The 24361-nt window shown below is 35.1% G+C and overlaps 1 long non-coding RNA gene across 3 annotated transcripts; it reads left to right on the plus strand.

Annotated features, from left to right (window-relative positions):
- The first annotated feature begins 44 nt into the window (after positions 1-44).
- On the plus strand, positions 45-19022 carry LOC116153090 (uncharacterized). Of its 3 annotated transcripts, none has more exons than XR_010380670.1 (3): positions 45-512; positions 10168-18017; positions 18506-19022. It is a non-coding gene; the product is annotated as an uncharacterized LOC116153090 (long non-coding RNA). The 3 variants fall into 3 exon arrangements; XR_004136816.2 differs by having other exon boundaries at positions 10168-10490; positions 17881-19022; XR_010380668.1 differs by having other exon boundaries at positions 10168-19022.
- The last annotated feature ends 5339 nt before the right edge of the window (positions 19023-24361 follow it).

Genomic DNA, 24361 nt, shown 5'->3' on the forward strand with positions numbered 1-24361 from the left:
GACATTTTAAAATTTCTTAACTTTTCTTGAAATATATTTAAACTTACAAGAAAGCTGCAAAAATAATACCAAGAGAAGTTGACCACCGACCTGACATCATGGGAGCTCTGCTGACCCACTTCCTAGTGAAACTGATGAAAATTGTTTTAAGACAAGAAAACAATAACAATTTAAAGCCTACGGAATTAGTCCTAAGAGAAAAGAGCAAATAAAGAAGTATCTATTCTAGGAAAAAATGGTAAGAAATGCAGGAATCTGTGGTGTTTCAACAAAGACCTCTTCTCCCTGTGCCTTCCTAGTTCTGCAAAGCAGAGACCCCACTCTGCCTTGAAACAGGAAACGCTCGCCCTCCTCTCCCCAGGCTCCCAGAGGGAGGGGCAGATGTCACCAGTTCTCATTCTGCCTGTTGTTACCTGATACTGAGGCTAAGTCCTGCGTGAAGTGGCTGATAGATGGAGGATTCTTTCTTTCAAACAGCTCCCCTCATGGAACAGAGGCTCTTCCTTGGGCTGGTGAGCTGACAATACTGGGGTCCTAATTACCCTTTCCCCTGCTCCTGAAGCAGTGGTTCTGTGAAGGAAAAGCTGGGCTGGGCTAACAAGATAACTCACAAGTCTAAGTATTGGAATACTTATCTGAGTTCTGCTAGACTAACTTGTAAATCTAGGTTAATTAGTGTTGGTTTGCTGTTCATGTTTTTTTGCTAGCCAGCTGGGTTTTCAAAGATACATATCTGGCTTTGGAATGTTGGTTTGCTGCTTCCCCACCTCTACTTTTGTGATGATAATGCTGCTAAAGCTGTTCCATGCCTATTGGCCTAATACCCCAAGCTTGTACTTTACCCTATAAAACCTCATGCGCACGTCTTGGAGGTGCTCAGAGCTTCAGAGCAGAAGCCCCTCTGAGCCCGCCGGCGTAATACATCTGAGTACTCCAACCCTCCGAGTGGTGCTTGTTTCTTGACTGGCCTGTCATTTCCGTAACAGTTCAAGCCAGAAGAGAAGCACCAAGAGGACCTCAGATTGCTACCTCATCCTGACCTAGAATTCAGCCCCAGAAAAGGGATAAGACCCTGAGAGAAGCTTGCCATTGCTCCACCTCCTGCTCCAAAGCCTTGACTCAGTGATTGTGCCTGAGTCCTTCCATAAAACAGATAGCTCTTAATCTCTTCCAAAAAAACTGATTTCATTTGCAACAGAACATGGAGAAATTCAAGACAAAGGATGCCCTCAAAAATCTGGAGGTTGTAGTGATAGGCAATTGAGAGATTCAAGATAGGGGTTAAATCATAGGCTGGCTGGTTTGCAGAAGAGAATCACAGATCGAGACAGCTCTGGGGAAGCTCCCCTGGGGTAAGACAAATATTAAACCTTGACCTCATAAACTGTTGCTTCAAAGGGGCCAGAATTTGATTGGATTTATTTGAAAAACAATATACCCCCCAGAGCATTCTTGTAAATAATACACCAATCAGCCAGCAAACTAGTGGAATTTAACAGATGGGTGTGGTCAGAGAAGAGGAAGAGAGCCCTACCCAAATTACTGTAATGCCAGGATAACAAGTCAGAAGGGTTTGACAACATTTAAGGGGTGGAGCTTGCGGAGGGGGCTTGATAAACTTCACTAAAGTAGTCCAGCCAGCCACTAAATAAATAAACAAGCAAATAATAATAACAAAGTTGGGGTGATAGTAAGTGGGGAGGAGACACTTATGTGGAGTTGCTACAATATATTATCAAAAATGTCTGTTTTCCAACAAAAAATTATGAAGCATGCAAAGAGACAGGAAAGTATGACCCATACATTGGAAAAATAGCAGACAACAGAAACTGTCTCTAAGAGCAACCAGATATTTGGGTTTAGCAGGAAAAAAAAAAAATTCAAAGTAGCCACTAAAAGCATATTCACAGAACTAAAGAAAAGCTTGATTAAAGTACAACAATGTCATATCATATAGAAAATATCAATAAAAAGATCTTTAGCCCCTAGAGCAGGGATGTGACTCAGAAATTATAAAAATGAACCAAATAGAAATTCTGGAGTTAAAGTACAATAACTGAAATAACTTCATTGGGGGTTAACAGGAGACTTGAACTGGCAGAAGAAAGAATAAGCTAACTTGAAGATAGATGGGTAGGGATTATGCAAGCCAGAGAATAGAGAAAAATGTAAAGAGCTTCAGAGAAGTATAGGATATCATTAAGCACATCAGCATGTGCATATTAGGAATACCAGAAGGAGAGGAGGGTGAAGGAGGAGCAGAAAAAATATTCAAAGAAATAATGGCTAAAAACTTTCCAAATTTATTGAAAAGCTATTACCTATGCATCCAGGAAGCTCAACAAACTCCAAGTAGGATAAATGCAAAGAGATCTACAGACACAACAGAGCAAAATTCTGAAAGTCAAAGACAAGAAAGAAAGCTTGAAAACAGCAAGAGAAAAATGACTCATTACTTACAAGTAACTAGCAGTAAGATTAATAGCTGCCTTCCCAGCAAAAACAAGAGAGACCAGAAGGCAATGAGATAACATCTTTAATAAAGTGCTTGAAGAAAAAACTTTCAACCAAGAATCCTATGTCCAGCAAAACAATCTTGTGAAAATAAGATTGGTGAAATAAGGGGAAAAACTTTCCCAAATAAACAAAAACTAAATTTGTGGTAGCAAATCTGCCTTATAAGAAATACTGAAGGAAGCTCCTCTGACTAAAAGCAAATAACCCTAGACAGCAATTCAAATTCATAACCCCCCCGCAAAAAAAACCTACAAAAAGTAATTATATAATTGTAAAAGACAGTATAAATAAATATTTTTCCTACTCTAAACTGATTTAAAAAGCAATTGTATAAAATAATATAATGGATTGCTGTGCCTGTACGTATAGAAATTAATATATGTGAAATGTTTTTGCTAATAACACAAAGAAGGTGGGTGGGAACAAAGCTGTATTGGAATAAGGAAATGACTACAGATGGTAAAGTAATAATAATAACAGTGTATTGTTGGGTGTGTAACATTAACTGATGTAATATGTATAACAAAATACCACAAAGGGTGGGGCTGAGGGAGAAGTAGAGGTATATAGGAGCATTTCTGTATAGAACTGGAGCTAGCTGATATAAATCCAAAACTGCTTCTGATAAGATGTATACAGAAAACCTTAGAGCACTAAACAATAAGTCAAAAATATATAGTGAAAAATCATTAAAAAATTAAGATGCTTCATTAGAAAATATTCCCTTAATGCAAAAGAAAGCAATAAAGAAGAAATAGAGGAACAAAAAGACAAATAGAAAACAAAAAGTAAAATGACACATGCAAATCCAACTACATCAATCATAACATTAAATTAAAATGGATTGAATGATCCAATCAAAAGGAAAGTTTGTTTGACTGGATTAAAAAAAAAACCTAAAAATCAACAATCCAACTATAATTGTCTATAGAAGACACATTTTAGATGCACAGATACAGACTGAAAGTAAAAATACGGGAAGAGACATCATGTAAATAGCAACTGCAAGAAAGCTGTAGTGGCTGTATTGACATCAGACAACATAGACTTTAAAACCAAAAATTGTTACTAGGGACAAAGAAGGATATCTTGTAAGAAAAAAAATGTCAATCCATCAGATATAATCATAAATAAATATGCCTAATAACAAAGAACCAAAATACATAAAGCAAAATTGAAAGATATAAATAAGAAATGGATGATGTAAAAATAATAGTTGGAAATTTTGATGGTCCACTTTCAATAATGGATAGAACAGCTAGACAGACAATAAGGAAACTGAAGTCTTGAGCAACACTTTAAACCAACTAGACCTAACTGACAGCTGTAGAACACTTCACTCAACAACAGAATCAATATACCTGAATATATATTTAAGTGCACATGGAACATTCTCCAGGACATACCATCTGCTAGGCTATAAAACAAGCCTCAATAAATTTAAAGGGATAGAAATAATATAAAGTATGTTTTCTGACCATGGTAAAATGAAATTAGAAAAAGCTGATAACAGGGAAAACTGGTAAAACTTACAAATACATGACAAACAAATAACACACTCCTAAATAACCAGTGAGTCAAAAAAGAAATCAAAAGGAAAATCTGAAAATATTTGGAGATAAATGAAAATCACAACATACCAAAACTTATGAAATGCAGCTAAAGCTGTGCTTAGAGAGAAATGTATAACTTTAAATGCCTCTATTAAGCAGAAAGAAAGATCTCAAATCAATAACCTAACCTTCTACCTTAAAACACTGTTAAAAAGAGTAGACTCATCCTAAAGCAGCCAGAGGAAGGAAATAAAAAAATATTAAAGTGGAAACAAATAAAATACAGAATAGAAAAACAATAGAGAAAATCAATTAAACCAAAAGCTAATTTTTTAAAAAGGGGAACAAAATTGCAAAACTTTTGCTACACTGACCAAGAGAAAAAGAAGATTTGAATCATAAATGAAAGAGGACACATTACCACTGACCCCACAGAAATAAAAAGTGTTATAAAGGAACACTGAATAATTGACAACAAATTAGGTAGCCTAGATGGACAAATCCCTAGAAAGACACAAACTATCAAAACTGATTCAAGAAGAAATAGACAATCTAAGTAGACATATACTTAGACATGACATAACATTGACGGACCTTGAAAATATTCTGCTAATGGCATACACACACACACACACACACACACACACACACACACACACACACACACAGTTTGTATAAACTTGTACAATCAAAAAGAAAAGTATTTAGTAGAAATGTTGTGGGAAAATATATAGACAGTTCCCAGAAGAGGAAATATAAATGGCTTAAAAACATTTGATATAACCACTCCTTTCTCCCTCCTACACCAGCATAGACACTTCCCCCAACCTGCCCCAGCTCTTACACCTCACATCAGACAGCCACTCTGCTTCCGTGCCTACTTTGCCCTGCCCCACATAGTGGCTTTAGGGCTGGATTATAAGGAGGGAAGAAGGGAAGGAAAGATGTAACACATTTTTTAAAATCATGAATGAACGCCGAATTTAACTAAGTGCTTTTCCTGCATTTTAGCAATCCCTCTCCAGAGACAAGTTTTCACTTCTTTTAGATGATTATTTTATTTGCGTTTCTAAATGACATGCTTATATTGTTTCTTCTTGATTTTTTTTTAGGTTTGAGTATTTCCTATAGACTTTGTATTATACAAGATAAGACTATAGCTCTCTTTTTCCATAAACTCCGCTTGATGTTCACTCCAAACTTTTTTCTTTTTGAAAGCCGTATTTTTAATGTCATTTGTCCTTTTGTCCTTAAAACAACATTTGTCCAAAGAAGAAACAATCACCACGCTTCATACTTTTGTTAAATCAGTGATATATATCTTAAAAGAAAAAAAAGTTTTAAAATCATCTTTTTAACATAGAGGAAAAGGAAATCCTAACATTTTATATTACTTGGCTTCTTTTTCCTTTTCTTTTTTTTTTTATTTTATTTTTATTGACATATAGTTGATTTACAATGTTGTGTTAGTTTCAGGTGTACAGCAAAGTGATTCAGTTATACAAATATATATACATTCTTTTTCAGATTCTTTTGAATCTTAATTCAAAGAATTATCTGAATAATGATACATTATTACAAGATATCGAATTGTAGTTCCCTGTGCTGCAGAGTAGGTCCATGTTGTATATCTATTTTATATATAGTAATGAGTATACATTAATCCCAAACTCCTAACTTATTCCCCCTGCTACCCCTTTCTCCTTTGGTAAGTATAGTTTGTCTTCTATGTCTTTGAGTCTATTTCTGGTTTGTGAATAAGTTGATTTGTATCTTTATTTTTTTGGATTCCACATATAAGTGATATCATATGATATTTGTCTTTGTCTGAGTTACTTCACTTAATATGATAATCTCTAGGTCTATTCATGTTGCTGGCATATGGTATTATTTCATTCTTTTTTATGGTTGAGTGATATTCCATTGTGTATATATACCAGACCTTCTTTATCCATTTATCTGTCGATGGACGTTTAGATTGCTTCCATGTCTTGGCTATTGTAAATAGTGCTACTATGAACATTGGGGTGCATGTATCTTTTCAAATTACAGTTTTATCCAGATATATGCCCTGGAGTAGGATTGCTGGATCATATGGTAAGTCTATTTTTAGATTTTTTAAGGAAACTTCATAGTGTTTTCCATAATAGCTAGATCCAACCACATTCTCACCAACAGTGTAGGAGGGTTCCCTTTTCTCCATGTTATCTCTAGCATTTGTCATTTTTGGACTGTTTAATGATGGCTGTTCTGATTGGTGTGAGGTGATACTTTTTTGTAATTTTGATTTGCATTTCCCTAAAAGTTAGTGACATTGAGCGTCTTTTCATGTGCCTGTTGGCCATCTCTATGTCTTCTTTGGAGAATTTGGGGGGGGGGTTGTTTGGGTTGTTTTGATTGGGTTTTTTGTTTGTTTGTTTGTTTGTTTCAATTGGGGTGTTTTAATATTTAGCTGTATTAATTTGTTTGTTTGGAAATTAGTCCATTGTCAGTCTCATTGTATTCTCTCCCATTCAGTAAGTTAGCTTTTTGTTTTGTTTATGGTTTCCTTTGCTGTGCAAAAGCTTATAAGTTTAATTAGGTCCCACTTGCTTATTTTTGCTTTTATTTTCATAACTCTAGGATTGAAAAAATATTGCTGCAATTTATGTCAAAAATGTTCTGCCTGTGTTTTCCTCTAGGAGTTTAAGAGTATTTGGTCTTACATTTAAGTTTTTAATCCATTTTGAGTTTATTTTTGTATATAGTGTTAAATAATGTTCTAATTTCATTCTTTTACATGTAGCTGTCCAGTTTTCCCAGCACTACTTATTGAAGAGACTGTGTTTTCTCCATTGTATATCTTACCTTCTTTGTTGTAGACTAATTGACCTTAGGTGCATGGGTTTATTTCTGGGATTTCTAGCCTGTTCCATTGATCTGTGTGTCTATTTTTGTACCAGTGTCATACTGCTTTGATTACTGTAGCTTTGTAGTATAGTATGAAGTCAGGGACCATGATTCCCTCAACTCCATTCTTCTTTCTCAAGATAGTTTTGGCTATTCACACTCCAACCTTTCTAATGTCACCATATTCCCAAGATGATTTTATTTTGATTTTTATTAGATCAATTTTAGTACTTATGCTATTATAATCATGCAAATGATAGTCACAGCCTTCAGACTTGGACCAGGACTTACACTACTGGCTTTCCTGTGTCTCTAGCTGGCAGATTGTGGGATTTAGCCTCCATACTCAAATGAGCCATCCTCTCATAACAAACCTTTTTCTTGATATCTCTTTATATCTCTTCCTTGGTTCTATTTCTCTGAAGAACCCTGACTAACATAAGAAGAGTGTAGCATCTTTTCTTTGATTTCAGTATTCTGAAATTTCACAGTATATGCTGTACATCCACAATTTGCATTCACTGTACTGGGCATTCAGAATCTTCAGTTTGAAAGTACAGCCATCAGTTCCAGGAGACTTTCTTTAAGTATATAGTTGGTGATTTGTCCCACCCATTTTCTCTATTTGTCTGTCTTTCTTCCTTTCTTCCTATATTGGCCCTCCTTAACTTGCTCTGTATTTTTTCTCCTATTTTCTCCTTTTTTCTTTGTCTTTCATCTCTACTTTTTGAGACATTTCCTGTATTTCCCAACCCTTTTAATGAGGTTTTCTTTTCTCTTCTTTTTTGTTTGTTTTTGTTTTTGTGGGGGAGGTAATTAGATTTGTTTATTTATTTTTAGAAGAAGTACTGGGGATTGAACCCAAGACCTTGTGCATGCTAAGCATGTGCTCTACCACTGGAGCTATACCCTCCACCTCTTTTCTTTTTTTAATCCCAGAGTTAAGAATTATAATGAAGCTAGGGCTCCTTGAATTTTTAAAAATTGTGAAATGTAAAAGAATTCATAAAAGTGAGTGATACACAAGAACACACATTAATAAAGAATGATAAAATCTACCATATAACTACCACCCAAGGCACAAAATAGAAGTATTTCAGAGGTCCCTCGTGTACCCCTCCCTGATCATAACCCACTTCCTCCCCCTAGAGGTAATCACCTTCCTAAGTTTAGAGATAATGATTTCCTTGACTTTTCTTTATAATTTATACCACTTACATATGTATCTGTAAACAGTGTAGCTTAGTTTTGACTATTTTTGCACTTTATATGAATGAAAATAAACCATATTCTTCTGTGTCTTCCTTTTTATGTTCAATATTGTGTTCATTGAGATTCATTGTTTTGTATGTCAATATTGTTATTTGATTTTCATTGCTGTGTACTATAAAATTCTTAGAAGAATACATAGAAGAAAATCTTTGGAACTTTGAAGTATGCAGAGATTTCTTACAACAAAAAAAAAGCACTAACCATAAAAGAAAACATTTATAAATTGGTATCCATCAAAATTTTTAAATCTGTTCTTTAAAAAGCCTTCATCAAGAAAATGAAGAGGTAAACCATAGACTAGGGGGAAATATTTCTAATATATATCTCTCAATGGATATAACACTTGAATATATGGGGAATTCTTACTCTGAATAATGAAACAAATCACCCATTTTTAAAATGGGCAAAAGACTTAAACAGACACTTTACAAGTAGGATACACAATGACCAATAAGTATGTGAAAAGCTGTTCAGTCATTTGTTATTCAGGGAAATGAAAATTAAAAGCCTACAGGTATGGCTAAAATCAAAATGGCTCACAATACAAAGAATCAGTGAGATGCTTTAATACATTGCTGGCAGAAATGTAACATAGTACAACTTGGAAAACAGTTTGGCTATTTGTTATAAAGTACACTTAGCATATAACCCAACAAAAGCACTCCTAAGTATTACTCAAGAGAAATAAAAGCATATATTTATACGAAGGCATGCATATGAATAGTCATAGCAGCTTTGCTAATAATTCCCAAACTTGGAAGAACTTAAATATTCATCAACAGGTAAATGTATAAACCATTTGAAGTATATCCGTAGAATGGAGTAGTAGTCAGCAGTAAAAAGGAAGAAACAACTGATTCATGCAACAACATGGATAATTATGCCCTATATACGTGCTGAAGTATTTAGGGAAAATGTGTTGACGCCTTTAAAATACACCAAAAATAAGATTGATTGACAAATTGATAAATGGGTGTGTTAAAGCAAGTTATAATGGTATAGTCTAGTAGTAGGTATATAAGTGTTCACTATAAAATTCTTTGAGCTTTGCTTTATGATTAAACATTTGTATAACAAAAGGCTTGGGAAGTGAAAAGGCTTGTGTGAGTGAAAGAATCCAGATACATAAAACAATACATACTGCATGGTTTATAAAGAATTCTAGGACAGACAAAACAAAGCTATGGTGACAGAAAGTGCATCAGTGGTTGCCTGGGAGAAGTGTTGATTATAAAAATGCATGAGGAAACTTTTGGGGTAATGGAAATATTCTACTTCATTGATTGTATGATAGTTACATTGGAGTATACATTTATCAAAAATCACTGGACTGAACACTTAAATGAATGCATTTATTTATGAACACTATACATTGAAGAAATTGATTTTAAAACAAACAGGCAAACACAAGTGAATTGGAAGCACTGAGCTCCTAAGTAGATGAGATCCGTTCTGAGCATCTCAGTGGATGATCTCTCGCTGAGCTATGTCCTTTGGGTACCTCCATTGTCAGTATTTTCAAATAAAATAAGATAAATAAAATAAAATAAAATAAAATAAAATTTTTCCTTTCAAATTGGTCAGATTTAGCAGAGAGCACTCTTCTAATCTCCTCCCTGCAGAGAAGGCCTGGTTGTGAGAGCTTCCAAAGTGGAAAGAAGATTGATGAGGTTTTCTAATCCAGTGGGCACACTGCTCCTTAGTTGGACACTCATTACCTGTCCTCCACATTGAAATCCTTTCTTCCTTTGCTTCTAGGATCCAACTCTCTCCAGATTTACCTCCCACCTCTTTGATCTTTCCTTCTCAGTCTCTTTATAGATCTACTTTCCTTTCCTTGCCCCTAACTATTATTTCTGTCACTGACCCTCTTTTTGTCAACCAGGATTTGTCTTTTGTTTTAATGATCATATGTCTCTCTACTGTGTTTTTCTAGTTTTGATGTCCATCTGATTTCCTCCATGGACTGTTGGAGTTCTGTCTATCTGTTGTCTGCTTTGATGAAGCACTGAAGAAATGTGTTGAGGACAGAGTGTGACAGAGAGACAGTCAAGGTCAGAGGAGAGAAAAATCATGGGAGTCCAAAGGCCGCCAGCTGGCTCAGCCATGTCCCAGGCCTGGAGGAAGATGCTGGCACAGGTGGAGGCTGAGCCCAGGGATAGATGTGTCATTTCTGTGTCATCCTGCTGCTGTTCCTTACTCGCCATCAGCTACCTTCCTGCTGTTGCTTCACAGTGAGGAACATTTTCCCAACACGAAGTAAGTGCTCTAGTAGATTGATTTTCCTTTCCTTGTGATTAAACATTTGATAATGAAATTTTAAGGAAGAAAACATTGTGCTAAGTGCAAGAAGGCAGACACCAAAAAATACATGCTGCTTCAGTGCCTAAACTGAAGTTAGAGATAGGGTTATTCCCCCACAGCTCAGGGCACAGCCTCCAGGGGAGCATCTGTCATGCACATGTCCCCTCCTGGGGCCTACAAAGAGACATTGACAAGGGGAGCCATCGTTTGAAAGTAGGCATGCATAACCAGTAGTTATTATTTTATTCTGGGCATATTAATATGCTTTTTATATGCATCAACTCATGTCATTCTCTGGTGGCGACCATTGTCCCCATTTTACTAATGGAGAAACTGAGGGTTAGAGAGGCTAAATAATTAAGTAACCAGAGTTTAAAGTCATACAAGTAATAATTAGCGAAGCTAGTGTTCACAAGCAAGGAGTCTAGCTCTAGAGCCCAGGCCATAGGAGAGGCCATTGCCTGCTGGGTTTTTGTGGTTTGTTTTTCTTTTTAACCATTTAAAATTTTATTTATGTATTTATTTTACAATATCATATTTCTAAAATTGAAGTATAGTTGATGAACAATATTGTATGTTACAGGTATACAATACAGTGATTCACAAATTTTTAAAGGTTATACTTTATTTATACTTATTGCCATTGCCTGCTGTTAACCAAAGAGGCGGCCGTGTTGAGAACAGAAATGCCACCTGCTCCCACCCGTACAGAGATACCGCTACCATTAGTCTTTGTATTGTCTTCATTGCCTTATCTAAGAATGTCACATAGTTGGAATCATATAGTATGTAATTTTCAGATTGGCTTCTTTCACTCAGTTATATGTATTTAAGGTTCCTCCATGTCTTTTCATGGTTTGATACCTCATTTCTTTTTAGCACTGAATAATATTCCATTATCTGGATGTACCACAGTTTATCCATTCACCTACTGAAGGGTATCTTGGTTGCTTCCAAGTTTTGGCAATTATGAAAGCTGCTATAAAAATTTCTGTGTAGGTTTTTGCATGGACATAGTTTTCAACTCCTTTGGGTAAATACCAAGGAGCACAATTGCTGGATGGTATAGCAAGGGTATGGTTAGTTTTGTAAGAAACCGGCAAACTATCTTTCAGGGTGTCGGTACCATTCTGCATTTTCACCAGCAACATATGAGAATTACTATTTCTCCACCTCCTCACCAGCATTTGGAGTTGTCGGTGTTCTAGATTTTGGCCACTCTTATAGGTGTGTAGTGGTATCTCACTGTTGTTTTAATTTGCATTTCCCCCAATATGTGATGTGGAGCATTTTTTCATATGCTTATTTGGCATCTGTATGTCTTCTTTGGTGAGATGTCTGCTAAGATTTTAGGCCCTTTTCCCCCATCTTTGGCTCTTTTAAAAATCAGATTGTTGATATTCTTGCTGTTAGATTTTAAGTTTTCTTTTTATATTTTGAATAACAGTTCTTTATCAGACATGCCTTTGGTAAATATTTTCTCCTAGGCTTCTCTTCTCATTCTCTTGATACTGTCTTTCATTGAGCAGAAGTGTTTAATTTTAACGAAGTCCAGCTTATCAATTATTTCTCTCATAGATGTGCCTTTACTGTTGTGTCTAAAAAGTGATCGCCAAATCCAAGTTCACTTAAATTTTCTCTGATTTTATCTTCCAGGGGTTTTATAGTTTTGTATTTTACATTTAAGTCTGTGATCCAGTTTGAGTTAATTTTTGTGAAAAATGTAAGGTCTGTGTCTAATTAATATTTGGCATGAGTGTGTCCAGTTGTTCCAGCACCGTCTGTTAAAGAGACTATTTTTGCTCCATTGTATTATCTTTGTTCCCTTGTTGAAGATTAGCTGACTATATTTACGGGGCTCTGTTTCTGGGCTCTCTACTCTGTTCCATTGATCTATTTGTATTCTTTTTTGCCAATACCACATTGTCTTGATTACTGGAACTTTATAGTAAATCTTGAGGTCAAGTAGCATCAGTCCCCTGATTTTGTTCTTTTTCATTATTATGTTGACTATTCTCAGCCTTTCGCCTCTTCATATGAACTTTAGAATCAGTTAGCTTATATTCATAAAATAATTTTCTGGTACTTTGGTTGGGATTCCATTGAACCTGTTGATCAAGTTGGGATTGGTTTTGTTCTGGAGAGGACTTATACCTAGTAGGGGGTAGGAGAAGGAAGATCTATTTTGGAGATAAAGGGATGGTAAATAAGTTAATAAAAATCAGCTACAGACAGATGAGAGGATTTTAGCCTAGACTGCGTATTAGATAATATTGTGCATTTGTGTTCAATTTCTAAGTGTAATAGTGGTATTTTGATCATGTAGAATTCCCTTGTTCACAGGAGATAAATACTGAAATATTTAGGGGTAAAGTATCACAATGCTTACAAGTTACTTTCACATGGCTTAGCAGTTTGTGTATGTGTGTGTGTCTATGTTTGTATGTCTGCATGTCTAGAGAGAGACAGGAAACAAATGTGGCTAAATGTTCTTAATTGGTGACTCTAGGTAAAGGATATGTCTGTATTCTTTAAACTTTTCTGGTTTTCACGTTTGAAAACAAAAAGTTGGAAAAATATCTGTATATGATTCTGATATTCGATCAATTGTATTCAGAATGCAATGCAAGATTTTTTACCATTTATATCATTTTGTTTTAAAATGTTGTAGTGACTTTGGAGAAGATATAAATGTAAAAAAAAACACTGTATGAAGGGGAAAATATATTCTCTGAAGTTTTGGTATTAAAAAGCAAGATGCATTCTACTGGAAAGATGTGAACAGGGTGGGGTGCTTTGCAGGGTGTGACCGTGTACATCTGTCTCTTTGCTTGTTTATCTTTGTCTTTCTTGACTAAACTTTAATATCCATGGACCAAGGATTATTACTATTTGGTTTCTCATTGAATATCCAGCACTTAGCATGATGCCTGGCACACAATAGGTTCCTGTACTAGTTGGGTAACATTCACTGCCTTAAAAAGTAACTTCCAAATAGCAGTAGTTTAGCACAATAGAAGTTTATTTTGTCATCACCTAGCTGATCAATGCAGGTGTTTCTGGCAGACAGCTTCCTTCTATGAAGTGATTTTAGGGACTGAGACTCCTTTCATGTTTTGGTTTCACCATTCCCGGGGGGACTTGTTATCCTCAGCATTTCATCAGCAAAGGGGGAAAGAATGTGAAGAAACATATCTGCTTCCTAAAAATCCTTGTCTGAAAAATGACACATCTCATTTCCACTCACATTTCATTGGTGAAAACTAAACAAATGACCACACTGAGAAACAAGGAGGTGGGGATGGGTGGTGGGGGGCAGAGTATCTGGAAAACCAGTCCCTGGCCTGACAGCCGCTTCCTAAGGGTAATTTCATAATACAGAAAGGAGGCAGACTGTAGTGGACAGCTAGCCATCTCTACCACACTGTTTAAATATTTAATGAATGAATGAATAGAGTTTCTAGGACTGCTTTATTCTTTGCAAAGGTAATGCTATGTAAATCATGGGATGTGGAGGAGCCCAGATATAGTCCATGCAACTGCTGGTGGTTCTGTTAACTTTAAAGCTGTTCAGCAAAATGCAGTAGCAAGGCCTGGCGTACCATCCTGCCCCAAACAACTGCAAAATCAGATTGACAAAATGTATAAAACAACAGTTTTCAGACATTGGACATCAAGCAGTATGGGATAGTGATCCTTGAGAGAGGTGCACCCTATGACTCCCCCAGTTTGCTGCCTGGAAAGAGTTTCCAGGTCAGGACCCAGGGAGGGAGAATTCAGGCAGAGCCTGCTAATCTTTTTAAATTGCAGAGACAGAGTCCAGGCAGACTACAGTGACTAGAGTTCACAGGGCAAAGTCCAGAGGTGAGAGACTCGGACAGAGTGACTGCTCTAGGAAACTGAGCAGCTGAATACTAATCAGCGAATATGAGGAAGGAAACCATCCAAGTCTGGGAAAGAACTTCCTGAAGAGAGCAGAGGAAAAAATTCTCAAAGCTCATACAGCGACAAGAATAGTTCAAGTTTATGCCAGACAGAGTGGAAAATCTTAAAATTCCTCGCTCACTGAGTACTGGGGGAAAATTAGCCCTGGACTAAAGGTGACTCTAGTCTCATATAATGAAGCCAAAGAACAAGCCTCAAAAAGATTTGACTGTTTATAAATCATTTAACTGCATTTCCAGAACAAAGCTCACAAATATTTATAAGAATACACAAATATCCAGCACCCAACAAGGTAAAGTTTACAGTGTCTGGCATTTGATTCAAAATTACAAAAAGAATTTTTAAAAGTGTTTAAAAAAAGGTAAGTAAATTAAAAAAGAAAGTAAATTTTTTTAAATTACAAAAAAGAAAAAGAACCAGGAAAATACAACCCATAATGAGGGCAACAGTCAGTCAATAGAATCAGGCTCAGAAATGCCACAGATCATAGAGTTAGTAGACAGGGATATTAAAAAAGATACTATTCCATATGTTTAAGAAGACAGAGGAAAGACTGAGCATGTTAAGTCAAGATAGGGAAGATACAAAAAGACATTAAAATTCTAGATGCAAACTACATTGTCTAAGGTGAAAAATATATTGCATGAGGTGAGCAGCAGATGAGACACTGAAGAAGAAAAGATTAGTGAGTGTGAAGGCACAGCAATAGAAACTATTTAAAATAAAACGCAAATAGAAAAGAAAATCCAGTATGAGGGAAGCTGTAGTATCACTTTAAGCTATATGTTATTGGAGTTCCTGAAGAAGGGTGTGTGGGACAGGAAAAACTACTTGAAGAAACAATGACTGAAAACTTCAAATTAGATAAAAGCTATAAAACCATAGATCAGAGAAACTCAATGAACCCCAAGTACAAGAAATATGAATAAAATGATACCAAATAGCATGATAAATTGCTTTAAACCAGTGATATAAAATGACTGGCCATCCAGTCTGTCCCATAACCTTCCTTTTGGACAGGAACTGACTGAACTACAGACACAGCATCCCTGGAACTTTCCCAGAGTATGAAGTTTAGTGTCTGCTCCATTCCAGACTCTTTAAATGAATCTGATCAGCCCTAAAATGTGAGATCCAGCCTCAGGCAGTATCAGCTGTCACCAGCTTTTATTTAGATGGCCTGTCATTTACTGTCCAGAATTGTTCCATTTGTTTTCTTTGCCTGCCTGGCTTGATGATCTCCTTGCATTTTAAACTATCCCCACATCCTTTTCTGTTGCACAATCCATTTGGACAGGATTTTCTGCCTCTGGTTTTCAGCACTCTCTCTGGACCTGATTTGGTAAATGTCCTCTCCCCTAGCCCTTAGACCTGTACCAGATAGGCCATCCACCATTTCTACCAGCTTTTCTGTGAAAAATTTCCAGAAAATTTTAAGGGAGTAAGTCTTAAAAGTTCTCATCGCAAGAGAAAAAAATTGTAAGTATGTGAAATGATGGATGTTAACTAAACTTATTCTGGTGATCATTTTGTAATGTATACATACACCAAATCATTATGTTGTACGCCTAAAACAAATACAATGTTATACATCAATTACACCTCAATTTTTTAAAATTCCAGAAATAATCTTTCTAACCATGTGGCCAAAGTCTAGGCAGACAATGTTGAGATCCACCTGGGTGCTAGGAAAATTTCATCAATTTGAAAGTTGAGAATTTCAATAGCATTTGGTGTATAAATTTGAAGCCTGAATTGAATCTGTCCTCACATCAAATATGCCTTGTGAGAAGTACCTGTGTGCTTGCTGCCTCAATCACAACTGAGCAATAACTGCTAGTGCTATTGGCACAAATAATAACTCTGCAATGGGCACTTTTTGTAAATAAAGTTGAAGAAAGTGTTTTTGGATACCTTTTGTACTGCTGAAAAAACTGATTTTTTAGAATTGCTGGCTTCTACAGTTGTCATTAAAAAGTTAGCCTTCTGGCGGGGAGGGTATAGCTCAAGTGGTAGAGAACATACTTAGCATGTATGAGGTCCTGGGTTCAATCTCCAGTACCTCCTCCAAACACAAATAAATAAATAAACCTAATTTACCTCCCCCCTCCAAAAAAATAAAAAATAAAAAGCTAGCCTTCTATATGCATGGATTTCTAATCATCTTGCTCTTTGTTAAAAACACTTGGACACACTTCTGCTGTGTAAACAATGCTTACATGTCCATATAGACATATGTGGCTTGTCTTCAACCTTAAGATAAACCAGAATGGGTGGTACAACTTTGGTTGTCCCAGGGGAGGCTAAGACCAAATCAGTTCTGGAACATAGCTTTACTTTTGTGAACATCTGTACCCACAGTAAGATGACGGGGAAGTAATGAGAAAATAAAGATGAAAATACCCAGTCTTAGTCTCAGTTCACAATCTAGAAGCAAGACAAAAGTCAAACAAAGTAGAATGAGATAAATTGTAAACTAATTATAAGCGCTGTGCTGAGGGCTTGAAGAAAAGGACTTATTTGTGGCAGGAATTAGTTTCCAGTAAATAAGACGGAGTGAAAAGGAATGTAGGAAATCAGAGAAAATAGCCTGGGGCTTCAACCAGTTGTTGAATGTTGAGCTTTGGAACCCTTGTCATGCTGCAGCTAAATCTCCATGGTTCATTGCTTAGCAAACAGATCTCAGTGTCTTGGTGTCCCCTGTGACCTATGGAGACCATGGGACAGGGCACAGAAAAAAAATGCTTCCTGTTAATCTACAAGATGAGATCAGCCCCACTTTATCATTTACACATTCAGGCCACCTTTCAGTTAACCCAGGCTGCATGCAAACCCACTACACATCTCAGCACTGTGTAGGAGACAAAAGAATAAAGAAGGCAAGATTTTCAAGAATTTATAACCTGCTAGAGAATAATAAAGCAAGTATATAAATACCTGAGTTACAAGATAAAACAAGATATGTTTTACTAGGAAGGTACAAAATTCTGAGCAATTTATAGGAGGGAAACATCATTACCAAGAATCAAGCCTTAGCAGAAAGGGTACAGCTCAGTGGTAGAGTGCGAGCTTAGCATGCACAAGGTCCTGAGTTCAATCCCCAGCACCTCCATTAAAATAAATAAATAAATAAAAATTAAAAATATATTAACTAAAAAGTAAAAAAAAATTTTTTTAAAAGAGTCAAGTCTCACTGATTCAAACTACAATTTCAGATTTATGTTCTTAGGGAAAAAAATGTTTGGCAAAATATACTATATGTGGACAAAATGTCTTTGATGCCTGACATGTAGAGAAAAGACCCAGTACTGGTAATAGTAACACTGCACCAGTATGTAAGTGCCAAGAGAAGAGAAACTTGTCTGTTTTGTTCATTGATGTAATCCTTTTTGCCATGAAGATCCCTGGTACACAAGAGATGCTCACTAAATGTTAAAGTGAATGAACAGAATTGGAAGAAAAGGAGCTGAGAAAACTGCCTCCTTTCTAGTTGTAACTCCATGAAGCTACTTGTCTTGGACCTTGGAGGAAGACTGGGTAAGCATGCCACATTATTTGCATGTGGGGTTCTGTTCCTTGTAATTTTGACAAAACAAAACAATGACCAATGTATTAAATGAGAAATACAATTGTATTGTATGCAATGGCCATAGAGTAATTGGTAGCTTTGGTCTTGACCTCTAGTGGTTAGTACTCTTATCACCAACTCATCAGCGAGTAGGGGAAGCTTACATAGCATGTTTCAGAAGGTATAGGCCTTGCCATGGGATTGGAGAAGTGCCCTCCAATCCTGGACTATGTGCCCAGGTCACCATCACAGGCCTTTTGTAATGATGTCAGTTTTCTGATAAGCGATTGGAACCCATCAAGCCTCTTAGACATTGGAAAATACGTGAGCCTCCCCAGTCCTTTATTCTCACTAACCCTTTGTAGATTCATAGATGAGATGTTAGTCTGTGACAGATAATCTCTATTACCTCACTTGTATATTTAGGTCTCTAATTATGGATTCATTCATTCAACAGATACTGCCTTAACACCAGTACACAGGTACAGTCCCTGACTTCAAGGAGGCCGTGGTTTAATGAGGGGTCAGACAAGTAAATGAATAATTACAATGCGTTATGACAAGTGCAATAATAGAAATATATTTAGGGTTTAAGGCTGTAAAAAAATTTCTTTCATTTACTTATAAATACAGAAATTGATTTATTAGAATTGCTGATAAACTGAGGCCAAATACAGGGAAGTATTTATAGGCCATGAATTAAGAAATTAATACCTTGAGTTTAATCCCTGTATTGTTGAATATAGGAATTGTGACATGTTTCCTTGCTGGAACTTATTTAGCATTTACAGATATAGATTTAGTTTTTAATTGTATTTCACTGGAAAGTTTGGTGTAAATGTAAGGTCTAATTTTAAGTCTTTATATCTGTACTAAACCATCATGCTCTTGGACTGTGTTACTATCACATGGGATTCCCAGGTGCAGGTGGTACCGCTGCATGTGAACCTGATTCTTCCTCGCTAAGATGATTCCATCTGTGCTGATACAAGGACTCTTTATTTTTAGGACAGTAATTGCTATGGTTACTGTGAACCACAATTTGGCCTTCGGTACTATGTCCCTGAACAGTTAGTATTCCCCACAGAAATTTTGTAGCAAGAGAATAAATGAAATAAAATATATCAGAAATAGCACAAGAAGAGCTATAATCACAAAATGTTCACATAATCGTGTAATTCATTTAAATATATAATGCAAAGGGTTTTTTTTTTGAAATCTCTTTTTTCTTCTACAATAAGATAAAAATGTCTGACGAATGTATACAAAATAAGTACATTTAGAAAGATGTTTGATTAATCACCAAATTAACAGGAAAATATAAGTAAAATGCTGTTATAATTTCCAAATTCAGCTTGGGTACTGAGTAGTTAAAATTAAAGCAGGTGGAATATTTGCAGGGGGTACTAAATGCTTTATTTATAATGAGGTTTAATTAATAATTTACATATACTATACCTGGTAAAAATCTAAAAGCAATATATTTCTTTTTAGCCATAATTTGCTTTGCAGAACACTGTTTGGAACAGTATTAAGAATTATTCTTTCAGTATTAAAACACAAAATGAAAATATATGACTTTTCCAAATGACACACAACCTTCTGATTTGTCTTAAGTGTATGTAATGTTCTTATTTTGTAATAGATTTCCAGAAACTTAAGTCTTTAGCAACAATCAAAATTCTTTTCACTTAGTTTTGCAACTTGGGGCCACATTTCAAAAGAGCTTTTTTTTTTTTTTCCGCACGTGTGATTCAGCAGAAAAATATATGGACCTTGAGACAAGGGATTTTGTCCTTTTTTTTTTTTTTAACAACTAAAGCCGTGTTTTAAGCGGTTTGTGTATGAAAGGTGATTCAATTTAATTCATTATATGGCATTTAACAATTTAATCTTCGTATGAGTTAGCATTTTGAATAGCTTATTATATGTTTAATATTTATACTGTATGATATTATACTGTATAATATAAATATGATATATATTTTATATATAACATAATATGTAAAATTAAAGTAAAACTCTTTACAGTAGATCTTTTCTGATAGAATCATTGGCAGGCAATGCAATTTCCATTGGGTGGTCTAGTTTCCAAGTTCCTGAACTGATTTTCTGACCCAAAACAAAAATAAAAACAAAAGCAAAAAAGAAAAACCCCATTTCCCTCTGCAAACTGGTATTGAGGTAAATCCGGACTCCACTCTCAAACATAGCTGTTTAATTTGAATACCTTGAAACTATAGAGATTCTGAAGACCCATGAGGATTATATCACATTTTGAAACTCATGTTGCCAGTTGAGAGAGAGGCCATCATGAAATAACTAATTTTCGTTGCTAAACTACCTGAGTTTTATATAGTAAACTATACATTAAAAAAAACACAACACTCAAAATCTGATGAGTCCTTTGAATGCTATTTTTTTAATAACAGCTGAATTCTGAGAATTACATTAAATACCAATCCTTGTCTTAACATTTTATATGTAATATGTAAATATTATCTTTGTATGTTAAGAATACACAAATACAGGAATTAAGGGTAATACAAAGATTAAACTTTTTTTTTTTTATAGTGAAGGTACTGGGAATTGAACCCAGGACATTGTGCATGCTAAGCACACACTGTCACTGTTACACTGAACAATACCCTCTCCTCAAAGATTAGACATATTTTTTAATGTTTCGCTAATCATGATACATACTGTCATTAGTATATCAGATTAATACTCTTAGGGCAAGGGCCATTGTACTGATAGTGGGTTCAAGTACATATTTTGATTTTCTTTTTTTTGGGTTGACTTTTCATGATTAGATCATTGTATTTACCTGGTAATGTTGCTGACAAAGAGTTCATAACTGTTATTTTCTTCTTGTTTGCTTGCTCCTACATATCAGTATTGGCTTCAGTCAGCAGTCTTTTTGTAAAAATCTTTTCAAGGCATTTATCTACTGCATGAAGGTGAATTTAGTTAAAACTAGTAGATAATGAATTCTAGGAACCGAGCAAATATAAAGTACAACCTGGAGCAGTTTGCTGAAAAGCCCCTTTGTTCTTCCCTTTGGAGGGTAGAACTCCCACTTCCCCTTCAGCATACCTTAGTTACCAAAAATTCTACATAATCACTTGGTATCCACCAAATAAGGGAAAACTCCACTGTTTATCTATACATTAAACATTAGCAATATTGAATTCATTTTTATTAAATACAAGTTTAAACATTTTCTCTTCTCACACCAATGCATGGTCTTGCACATCCCCTGAGTTGTGTGTATTCCATTTGGGGGACTCTCATGTCAGAGAATGAGTCTATTTTCTGATTTTTTTCTATTCACCTGAGTTTTTAAAAAGAAAAATGGCAAACGTAATCAGTAATAGAGAAGAGAAAGAGAAGGATGAAGGATAAGACTCAATTTATTTCTACTGGAATAGTTCTATCTAATCTCTAATCAAGCAGACCTTGCCAATGTCCCTCTCTCCAAAGTTAAACAAATCTATGTTAATATGTGGACTGACTGTGTTAAAACCCAATATAATGTATCTTCCTTTCCACAGTATCATTAAGGTCTCTGTTTGATTGAAGCAGCAAGTGGATGATTGTAAATACAACCTATTGTATAAGTTCTCCTTGTCTCTGTTGCTTCCATCATGTCCATATCCTGCAACCTCTTCTTTTCCTTTTTTATTTTCTTCTGTTTCTTCCATCATATTAACTGTCCACATGGGTAAATTCCTATTCTTTCCATATTTTTGTCTTTGTACACATTTTCCATGCCAACTTGTCCCCCCAAAATCCTAATGTTACTTAAAAAAAGTCTGAATCTGTTTCAATAGGTGTATCAAAACAAGAGTTCCCTTCAAAGTACAAGTATACAGTAAAATGACTGCATTCATTATTTTCTTTTTCACAAAATATTACATGCCATACTTTAGATTTTTAAAAATCCCTACTGTTTTCTTCAAGCATAATTAGAAAGTAGCTCTGAGAAAAAATCCAAAAGGATAATTTTATGGCATCTATACTACTTACCAGATACAACATGATAGGTAATGTAATATAGTGGTTACCATGGGCTGTGTAGTCTGATATGGATTCAAAATCTAACTCTAGAACTTGCTAGCTACGCCTCCTTAGGTTTTGTTACTTTACTATGGACTTGGCCAACATACAAATTGGGGCTAATAATACTTTTAATAATCATCTACATTGCTTAATCATGAGGCCAGTAGACACATAATTAGCATTTCCGAATGTACTTTGATCATACGTTTTAAGAAGAAGTATCACATTTAATTTGTCCTAGTCCAAGTAATTGCAACAGTTGAAATGACAGTGGTTTGTATGCTTTGCAGCTCCTAAGGAATTCAGGCAATAATTTTCAAATTAAGATACAAATAAAACTTTACTTTTAGTGGTTTCAATTCTCTTATATTGTTTTATGGCCCAGAATATAGTCTGTTGTGGTAAATATTCCCATGTCCTTGAAAAGAATGTTCTACTATTTTGGGGTGGAGCAGTCTACAAATATTATATCAAGATAGTAGATAGTGTTGTCCAAGTCTTCTAAAGCCTTACTAATCTATCTACTTGTTAAATCAATTACTGAGAAAGAATGTTGAGATTTCCCACTATAATTGCAGATTTATTATTTCTTTTAGTTCTATTTGGTTTTGCTTTACATATTTTGAAGTTCTGTGCATACATAAACTTTCTTATTTTCTTAATGAATCAACCCCTTTATTATCATAAAATATCCCTCTTTATAATATTCTTTATTATAAAATCTTTTTTTTCTGATATTCCTTACAACTGAATTAATTAGTGTTTGCACAGCATAATCTATTTCCTTTCTTTTACATTTATCCTGTGTCTTTCTTTAAGGGGTCAGTAATTTGGTTTATTTATTTTTAGAGGCAGTACTGGGGATTGAATGCAGGAATTTATGCGTGCTAAATATGCACTCTAACAGCGAGTTATATCCTACCCTGCTACCTTGTGTCTTTAAAGTGTTTCCTTGTAAACAGCATATAGTTGGGTATTGCTGTTTTGCCCAGGCTGACAATCTGTCTTGTAATTAAACTTTAGACCACTTACACCTGATGTAATTATTGATATGATTAAGTTTAAATCTACCATTTTGCTATTTTTGTCCCATTGCTCTTTGTTCCATTAAACTTTCCTTATCTTCTTTTGAATATCCTTTCTTATGATTCTATTTTGCCACATTCCATTTACCCCAACAGCTTATTAAGAATTCCTATCTCATTTATTTAGTGACTTCCCAAGTTTGTATTTATAAATAAGAAATCTACCAAGAAAAAAAATCACCCTGGAGTTTTATATTAGCTTTGTTATTCAAATAAATAAAATATTACCCCTCTTCAACGAGCTGAAATTTAAGTCTCAACTTAAAAGACTTAATTAAAATTTAGAAATTCAATCATGTGGGGAGAATGTCTAATTTATTATTAGAAAATACAGGAAAAAATATCAAACGTTTCACTCTGTGAGAACAATGAGGATTAAGGCAAGAGTAGAAAATATCACAATTAACAAAAATTAACATGATACATGCATATGCTGTGTATCATAACTTAGGCAACCAAGTATTTTATAGTATAATTGAGGTCTCTCTAAACTACCTGTAAAAGTAGCAAGGCCAACTCCCATTTAAAAACCTATTAGAGTACACCTTTGTTCATACCAGCATTATTCACGATAGCTAAAATGTGGAAGCAACCAAAGTGTTCATTGATGAATGAATGGATAATCAAAATATACATACAATGGAATATTATTCAGCCTTAAAAAGAAAGGAAGCCCTGACACATGCTACAAGATGGATAAACCTTAAGGACATTTTGCTAAATGAAATAAGCCAGTCAGAAAAAGACAAATTCTATATGATTTTACTTATATGAGGTACTTAGTCAAAATCATAGAGACAGAAAGTAGAATGATGGTTGCAAGAGGCTAGGGGGAGGAGAGAATAGGAATTATTAATTAATGGGTACAGACTTTCAGTTTTAAAAGATGAAAAGAGTTATGGAGATGGATGGTGGTAATGGTAGCACAACATTATGAATGTATTTATTATCACTGTTCACTTAAAAACAAGATGATAAAAATTTATCATAATTTTTAAAATTAAAAAAACCCTATTAGAACATACCCATTTGTTCAAATATATGCTGGCTGTCTGCTACATGCAGAATATACTGCTGCTAGCACTCAATGTCCATGTATTCCAAACCAAGTACGATATGGCTTGAGACACTTTTTTTTTTTTTTAAAGAATGACAAAACAGACTGG

Source organism: Camelus dromedarius, chromosome 4 (genome assembly GCF_036321535.1).
Source record: "Camelus dromedarius isolate mCamDro1 chromosome 4, mCamDro1.pat, whole genome shotgun sequence".
Lineage (NCBI taxonomy): Eukaryota > Metazoa > Chordata > Mammalia > Artiodactyla > Camelidae > Camelus > Camelus dromedarius.